The sequence below is a fragment of the Echeneis naucrates genome, chromosome 24 (assembly GCF_900963305.1).
Source record: "Echeneis naucrates chromosome 24, fEcheNa1.1, whole genome shotgun sequence".
Lineage (NCBI taxonomy): Eukaryota > Metazoa > Chordata > Actinopteri > Carangiformes > Echeneidae > Echeneis > Echeneis naucrates.
In genome coordinates, this window is record NC_042534.1 from 12,360,083 (window position 1) to 12,369,437 (window position 9,355).

The following is a 9,355-nucleotide window of genomic DNA, read 5'->3' on the forward strand; positions in this document are numbered from 1 at the left end:
TATCACAGTTAAGGGGCATTGTTTGGGCCAACGCGCAGCACTTAATGCAATAGAAAACTACAGATGTTGTATTATTGTCAAAACACAGTGAATGAAGATAAGATTAACTTTATTGTCCCAAGTGTGAAATCTGTCTTGGGCTCTTCACCCATGCTGCAGCCAATAAAAAGATCAGATTCACATTGAGCATTCAACAGGAAATCATAGGCCTACAACAATCATTAGTTTTATTGCAACACAGTTAACAAATCCTTTTTGAATAATAGTATATTTTTAGGCTTTTTTTGGTACAGTAAAAAGACAATTTCTATTTTTACTGTATTATTGTACATGTGCACTTTTTATCGTATATAAAACATGACAATGAAAACGTATGTTTCGCATGTCAATAAAGCTTTGTTGAATTGAGGAGAGAGAGAGAGAGAGATGACTGTGGCGTTAACGGAAGCTGGACATTTTGAATTTCAGTTCGCCGCCATTTCTCCGCGCCCACAAGAGCAGTCTCTTCTTCACGTAAGGACATTCTCAGCTCACTGACACTCCGATTGAACACAGTTAAAGTCAGCTAGCCGCAGAGCCACATTAGCTCGTATTTATTTACTTTAGAGCAGAGGAGTTCAGTCTTAAAAGTTGCTAGATGTGTCGCTGTCTGCTTTTTGAAGAGTGGAAGAGTCACTGTAGGGCTCTGAGAAGTCGCTACAGCTAACGTTGCTAAGTTAGCAATGCTAAAAAAAAATCTGTCGAATATTCTTATTCGCAGCGTTTTGGTTATGTGTTATGCAAGTTATGTGACAGTGCTTATTGTTCTTTCAGTTAGGTTAAACCTTTTGAGGGGAAGACAGACTGATTATATCATTTTGAAAATGGCAAACTGATGTACTTGAACATTTTATCTTGTGGGAACCCTGTACATTACATGCAGAGTTTGACTATTTTGGCTCTGTTTGCTATTGCCAGAAGCAGCATTCATTTGAAGAAAAAAATCTGTTACAGTAGCAGGTAGTGTGCACAACTTCATACATTCAGGTTAATAATACACTTGAGCTTGTGTTTCAGTGCATTTGTGACACTACGTAGGTTGACGGCTGGTGACATTTGATATTTAAGATTCTCCTTTACGGTAGGAAAACTGAAGACGTCCAATACATCTTTTAACATGGTAAGAGCAAATTGTCTGAATTATCTTAATTATCTGTGCAAATTGTCTTAATTATCTGCTCTTGTATAAATTAGCTTGTCTCTATAACAAGTATGAATATTTCAATATCATGCTACTGTCACCTTTCAGGCATTGCATCCAAAGTTCTGTGACTGGTTATGGACTTGGAGGGAACAACTTAATGGCTTTGTGTCAGCCAGGAAAATGGTGAGTCCGTGTAAATGCCAAAAACAAGCTGTTTTGGTTTTAAATTTTAAAGCAAAAATTTGTGATCAGATACCAGTCTTGTCAAGGATAAATAGTGATAAGTGATTGCACAGTTGGCCATGCGTTGATTTAACAAAAGGCGGCTTTATGTTCATCTCTTTTTGTAAGCACTGGTTGCCACCCAGAAGGAGACTGGCCACACACTAAAACAATGAGAAAATTAAAAATACAGGGCTGAGTCTCAGGAGAAAAACAGACCACCGCACTCTTCTAGTGGGTCATGAGGGATGATTGAGAGGATTTATGTTTGTACAAGTCCATATGTTGTTTATTTAAAAATTCTGCATACTCTACCTGTACGCGCAACATAAATCTAGGCCCTTCATAATGTAATTGTGATGGAAATAATGGAGAAACTGGTTTACTCTTAATAAAAGATGATGCAAGGAGACTTGGATGCACAACGAAGGAAACATTTATTGACACTTGATCTAGGTGAATTCAAACATAACAAGTGAGAATGATCCCTTTTAACACGTTAGCCATACAATTTTTTTTTTGACAATTAATTTCACCTTCTCCACAGCATGGTGCAGTTGGATAATGCAAGGCAGTCAACTTTGGAAGAATGCGGTATGGGCAGTACTCTGATTCGTCATCAATATGCCAATATATTCTCACAGTATAATCATTGATATGGCAAGAAAACACAGCTATAATTTTTCTACAATCTTTAATGACTTGAAGCTTGTATCACTGATTCAATGTCAAATCCAACTGATTGTGTGTTTTCAGCTGTTGCCTCCACAGTTTCTCTCTGTTTCTTTCTTTTTGAGTTAATGTTTTGTTTTTTGTTGTTGTTGCAGGAAGCACTTTGCAACAGTGTAAGCGCTATATAATAATAATTATCAATATTATCAATCTTTTTTTCTTTTTTTTTTTTTGGGGGGGGGGGGGGGGGGTCTGGTTGCAGAGAGATTCATGCCAGTCCACAGTAAACACCTTACTGAGAACTGCTGGTGAATTTTCAAGCAGGAATGATGACAACACCTGCCATTGCATTCCTGAACATTGTACCATGTCTGTAGGAGACTCTGTCCCACCTGTCTTCAGTCAAGTCTGGACCCAATGACTCAAGCACCAGTCTTGTCCAGGATAATTAGAGGTAAGCAATGTATATGTAAGTGTAGCAAATGAGTAGATGCAAGCACGACTCAAATTTCCCTCAATCGATCTCCCTCAAGTGCATGGTGACAAAAATACAGTAGAAAAAAATCAGTATTATGGACAGGATTCCCACAGCCATGGAAAAGTCACGGAATTTTAAAATGTAATTTTCCAGGTCTAGAAAAGTTTTGCAATTAGGTAAAATCATCAAGACTTTTTGGGAAACGTCATTGAATGTAATGTAGTTGTCAGTAGGCTATCTTCAATGTTCTTCCATGGATAATAATGTTTAACCATGACTAGCTCCAAACCCACAAAATCAGGAGGAAAATGATGACAATCCAAAACGATGGCATGAGAGTCTGTGGAGCTCAGCCGTGTAGTTATTGGTTCCTGGTTTTGTCGCCACAAAAATGGCAACATCTCGCAAAAATTCTAACCCTAACTAACTTTTTTTTAAATTCTGGCAACCACAACCAAATACTGTACCATATCTTACAGTTTTACCGTATGTTTTCACGGATGGACTGTAATTAGGATTACAGTATATCTGTTATTTTCTGGCCAGTATTTTAGTTTTAATTTGGTTTAGTTTAGTATTTCAGTAGTATTTTACTGTAAATTATACAAATTTTTATTTATTATTATTATTTTTTTACAGTGAGCTTATCTTGCTCTGATTTGCAGCTTTTATCATTTTGGTTCACTCACAGCATCATTTTCAACCACAACCAGCAGCTGTTTTTAGAGATACAGGTAGCAGGTAGTATCAAAATACTACCTGCTCAGTAGCAAACAAGAGGCACATTTAAACAACTAAAGAGCCAAATGGTTCACATAGTACTTAGATACAAAAAAAGAGCTAAAAGTGAGTCAGATTAGGGCCGTCAGGTCAGGTTGCTGTCTAAAAAGTTTTGTGTTGAAAAGACAACTGGCAATTGTTATACAAAAGAGGTTAAATAAATATTCTCTTTTTTTGTGTTATTCATTTAAAGTCTGACTGGCATTTGTTTGTACAGTTAAGTATCATTCTGATTAAATTACCATATTGATAAATTGGAGATCTTGAAATATATTTGAAATAATGTTCTAAAAAACTGCTAACAGCGAGAGAACAAATCGGTCGTACTGTTTTTTTTTTTGGACAAAATTTTAAATCCAGTAACATTGCAGGTAAAAGTTTCTGCTCTGTATCGCATGCTGCTGTGTCAAGAGTGATCATGACATGTTCCCTGTGGGAAGATATGAGTTTAATCAAAATGAGATACCCATAATAATCTGTTTACTGTCACAGAGGGGGAAGGTGGTCACATAAACTTTGGACAATCTTGACAATCTCAAACATATTGACTTGGATGCATACGCCATACATCCCTGCTGGAAGCATATGTACAGTATGTAAGTAGCAGTTTGTAATGGATTTCATCAAAGTGTTTACATTTTTTGTTTTATTAGTGCACATGTTTTATGTCATATGTACCATGTTGATCTTTATTCTACAGTTTAATTTTCATCAGAATCTTTATTCGGAATGTTACATCAAAGGCAAATGATGTCATAGAGCAGAATGACCAACTTCAAGGCACTTCAAGGCACAATAACAAGCTCCACAGTCAGTGTGTGCATCAGACAGTGACGACACATTTCAACAGCTAGCGTTTCATATTTTGATTTTGGATTGCCTTTCCATTTTCATCTTTCTACGTTGGACGTTTTTTTTGACAACACTCAGATTTTTCTCTAACATCAAATCCTGTGATTGGTAAGTGTTAAGTTTGCCAACTTATCTTAGAATTGGTACTTTTCTTCACAACAGTCGCTCAACGTATTATTAGATGCTTAAGTCAGTTTTTCTCTGATGGAAATGCTATTTCTTACGTTGTGACAAAATATTTGTGTCCACGTTCATCCTGTTTTCAGCTTATGATGGCATCAAAGATGTCCCCCACTCCATGCGTCCAGGAGGACAAGTTAGTTGAAGGGGGCTGGCTCAGCTCCAAATCCTGCCGATACCAGGTGCAGTCCATTTTGGGAGAGGGCACCTTTGGAAAAGTGGCAAAATGCACAAGGATGGATGACTCGAAGACGGTTGCCATCAAAATGGTCAAGAAAAGGAACGACCAAGCTGAGAAGGCAAATGCAGAGGTATGTAAGCTCTCTAAGATCAAAGTTAGACTTGTGCTGCACGGTAATCCTTTAGATTTTGGTTCATTTAGCTGTGTTCTTAGCTGCCAAGGTCATTTAGAATCTGCCTGACCAGTTGTACCTCCACAGGTGGTCATACTTGAGAAGTTGAAATCACTGAACGCGGACAAATGCAACATTGTCCAATGGTACCAGGTTTTCAATAACAATGGGTACATTTGCCTTGAGTTTGAACTCCTGGACAAAAGCCTCTTCGATTTTTTGAAAGAAAGGTTCTTTCGACCCCTTTTTCTGAGTGAGATCAGACCCATCATAAAGCAGGCAAGGACTAATGTGTTTTTAATCAGTATAAACATTGAAAAATGCTGATAAATAGTTGAAATAAATGTTTAATGTATGACATTCATGACTTTTCAGCTTGCCAACGCACTTCAACACTTGAAGAGTATTAGATTAATACACGCAGACCTCAAGTTGGAAAATGTGATGTTGGTCAACCATACACAGCAGCCATACAGAGTCAAAGTGATTGACTTTGGACTGGCACGCGAGGCTTCAAATGCTAAGGTGTGCTCATACATTCAGAGCCGTCCGTACCGGTGAGTAACTACAATCCTAGCTGATCTCTTAGCGTTGTCCCACTATCCATTAACACTAATTGTCAATGTCTTTATAAGGGTGTTAAGCCAGTAGAATTCATTGTGCTCCGAAATGAGAAATAGTCCGTCAAAATATTGGCAATAGCTTTCATAACTGTATGATTGTGGGTTCTTGTCCTCTCTCAGATCTCCAGAGATTATTTTGGGGCTCCCATTTACAGAGGCCATAGATATGTGGTCTCTGGGCTGCATCGCTGCGGCTCTGTACATCGGCACTCTGCTTTATCCTGGCAATTCCTCATATGATGTAGTAAGCACCACTTCAACTATTCTTAAAAATCCTTTTTTTCTTCTTCTTCTTCTTCTTTTATTTATATATATATATTGATAAGATTTAATGTGCATGACGATAGGATAGAAAAGTATTCATCAAAAGCTCCCAGCCCTTACTTAATGTGTTGTATTTACAGATGAGGTACATAGTGGAGACGCAGGGTCAGCCGCCGGATCACCTGCTCACACGCGGATACAACACCAGCCGCTTTTTCCAAAGAAGCCATCAATGTGCCTCTTCTCTTTGGAAACTTAAGGTACCTACTCAAATTGTGCTTCTAATTTTTATGCTGTGTTCGTGTTTGTCCAAGTCTGATGTGCTCAGAATATCATAACTAACAAATATACTTTTAGACACAAGAACAGGTATACAAAGACACAAAGATTCAGTCCCAGGATAGTAGAAGGTTAAAGCTGACCTCTCTGGATAGCATCCTGCATGTAGGTGTTCTTTTTCATCTTTTTCTATGTACACTTTGAGCTTGAACTTATTTCTTCAGCTCAGAGAAATTACCCTCGGTCCAGAGGAAAGCCTCAGACCATTGTTGTATGTTCATGTTTTAGCTCCGCCTCATCAAGACTGATAATTATGCAGATAAAGCTGCAGAAATGGCTGATGTGTTGATGTTTGTGGACATGCTGAAAGGCATGCTCCATCTCGACGCTGCTAAACGGATTACACCCCGACAGGTGTTAGATCATCCATTTCTAAGCATGCGTCATATCGACAGCATGTACCCTCTTAGCAACCAGTAAGTCCATACCAGGATCTGACGAAATATGTCAAATGTAACCCAAACCCTAACAACGGGCCATGTACACATTAAAACATGAAACGCTCATGATTTATTGTCTTGCAGTGTTAGGTCTTGCTTTAAAACGATGGAGGCCTTCCGCAACAAAACAGGTAAATCTCTGTGTCCATCACCACGGCAGCCCCACTGTAGCACCGCTGGCCTTGTCCGGCTCAAACACGTCAGCCAACACCCCTGCTCCGGTTACCAGACAACACATTCAGATAGGTCGGGGACAAAAAGAAAGGTTGATCATAAAGATGAGGATGTAAACAAAACATCTCATCAATCCAAAAAGATCAAGTCTGCCTTTGACAACAGTAAACACAGGTATGCTCATCTACATCAGTTAGTTTAGAGACATTTTAAGAATTTAGATGCTGTGAGATTTAATTTCTAGTTTCAGCCAGTTAACTCCTTGTTTTTCAAATGACCAAAGATGTGCAGACTCAACTAGGAGACGTCTCACCGAAAGCAACCAATCCGAGGGTTGGATCACCTCAAGCCATAAGAGAAGGATGGCTGATGATGAATGTAAAATATCCTGCTCCAGTAGCCACATGACATCTCCAGATAAGTCAGGGCCAAAAAGAAAGGTTGACGATGAAGATGAGGATGTAAACAAAACATCTCACCGGTCCAAAATTATCAAGTCTGCGTTTGACGACAGTAAGCACAGGTATGCTCATCTACATCAGTTAGTTTAGAGACATTTTAAGAATTTAGATGCTGTGAGATTTAATTTTTAGTTTCAGCCAGTTAACTTTGTGTTTTTCAAATGACCAAAGATGTGCAGACTCAACTAGGAGACGTCCCACCGAAAGCAACCAATCCGAGGGTTGGTCAAGTCGTAAGAGAAGGATGGCTGATGATGATTATAAAATATCCAAGACTCGCCGCTATGAAAGATCTGATTGTGAAAGAAAGAGGTTCAGAGAAGGCCTGCCACACTGTCGGACCCCAAGCTGCAGCAGCAAGACACGATACATCTCGCCAAGAGTTAAGAGGAAGTTGGCTGAAGATGAAGACTCTGAGAAGTCGCATAACAAAGAGAAGATGGCCCAAATACGGCATGAAAGCAGAATCACTCACAGCAGCAGCCATTATTCTGCTCCCTATGGAAGGCCACACAAACGGCAACGCCACATTACACCTCCGTCTTACAGCACCGAGACCAAGAGTCAAGCTCAGCCAGACTTGCGAAGAAAAACACCTGACGATGATTCGCAGTCTAGAAAAAGACATGTTTAGTGGAGGCCAAGAGAAGAAAATGTGAAGGCCCAAGTTAACATATTTAAATTGCACTGCTTGTATGTTTTATGGATATGAATTCATATGCATACATTATGAACCTGTTGCATTGCAAAAAATAAAGAGAGAAAAAAAGAAAAAGCTTCAGTGTTAGAGCCAAGTTTATTACAGGTTCAATAATGCCATAAAATGCCCTTACCCAGAATGCTTTGCTTTTTGTACCATTCCTCACATGGTGACGCTCCATTCATTCAGTTCGGTAATAACCACTCAACAGGGAGGCATCCCTACAAACCGCTTCACTGCCAGATTGAAATATAACTTTAGTAGCAGACAGTCCAATTTACTCTAAAGTCAAATATAATGCTGGTAAAGCTCAATCATCAAATACCTCTAACTACATAATAAATCTGTTACAATGGCAGAAATTTGAAAAGAGGAATATACACTATAGCAGGCTTGAACTGATTATAGCAGTGTGCAATGAGCACAGCCGGGTGCTGAGAACTAGCCTGAAATATTCATAATGCTGCAGTCCCTCCTCGCTCATGATTCCTCTGTTTCCTTTACCATGACATCCAGCCCTAACTCACCCTGCCTCCCTCTGTGGCTTTCCCTCACTGCCTTTCTGCACTCATCTACTGGAACAGAAACCAGGGTCCATAAGTGCCCTCCAGCAGTAAGTTTGTTCTGCAAACTATTCATTCTCACGACAATCCAACTAGCAACCATTTTAAGCATTTCCCCTTGTTAGATGGGTAATTCTCTCCCGTTCTGAGGACTGCCCCTACCTCGTCACAGTGGGGTCCCATTGGTGTTCATTAACAAAGCTAGACCAGAAATGGAAAACAAGCTCTCATCTTTTTCATTTCACTCCTTAGTTCTCTCTGCTGTCTTCCTCCATCGAGGTGGAATTCTCTGCTCCTGGATTTTAGGCCAGTTGCATGCAGAAAAAAAGAAACAGGAGCTTGTATTTGTAAAAAAGTTTTAGTGCTGGTGATATATTTTTTTGGGTTGTGTGATTTAAAAAAAAACAAACAAAAAAAAAAAAACCTTGTGTGTTCTATCTGAAATAGGGAGTTCCCATACTGTGAATACTTTCTCATGAGAAAACTAGTGACAGTTCCATATTCCTTTTTCAGAGTTAGAGAACAGCTCTGAGTCCAGCATGACACATGATGCCAAGTTTCCTCTTTCTGGTTATTTTACTCACGTGTTGTTAACCATGACACTTAATTTACATGTGCACAGGGTTTTTGCTTTAAGAAAGGCTTATAATTTTCTGCATCATCTGAGATTTAGCCCAGACAACAAACTCAGTGATCGTCTTCTTTACTGTGAAACTAAATAATTACTGTTGGTTTATCAGCAGTAACAGTTGCAACTTCATCTCAAGTTGAAATTGCTATGATGCAAACCTTGGTAGGGACACCGGCCAATTTTTTTCTTTGTGCTTCTTTTCAGCGCACAAGGATTTGTGAGGTGTCAGTTTTTTTTTTCTCTCAAGGATTTTATGCAGATACTTCTTTCTCTCTTTTTATCTTTGTTCCATTTTCACCAGATGCTCCCAATAACTCCTCAGTGTGCATCAGTCCATCAGTGTCAGGAACCTGACCTGCTCCAGCAGAGCCAAGCCCCCCGTCAGCCACTTCACCTGGTACAAGGAGAGCACAGATGGACCTATGAATGTATCTGAAGGG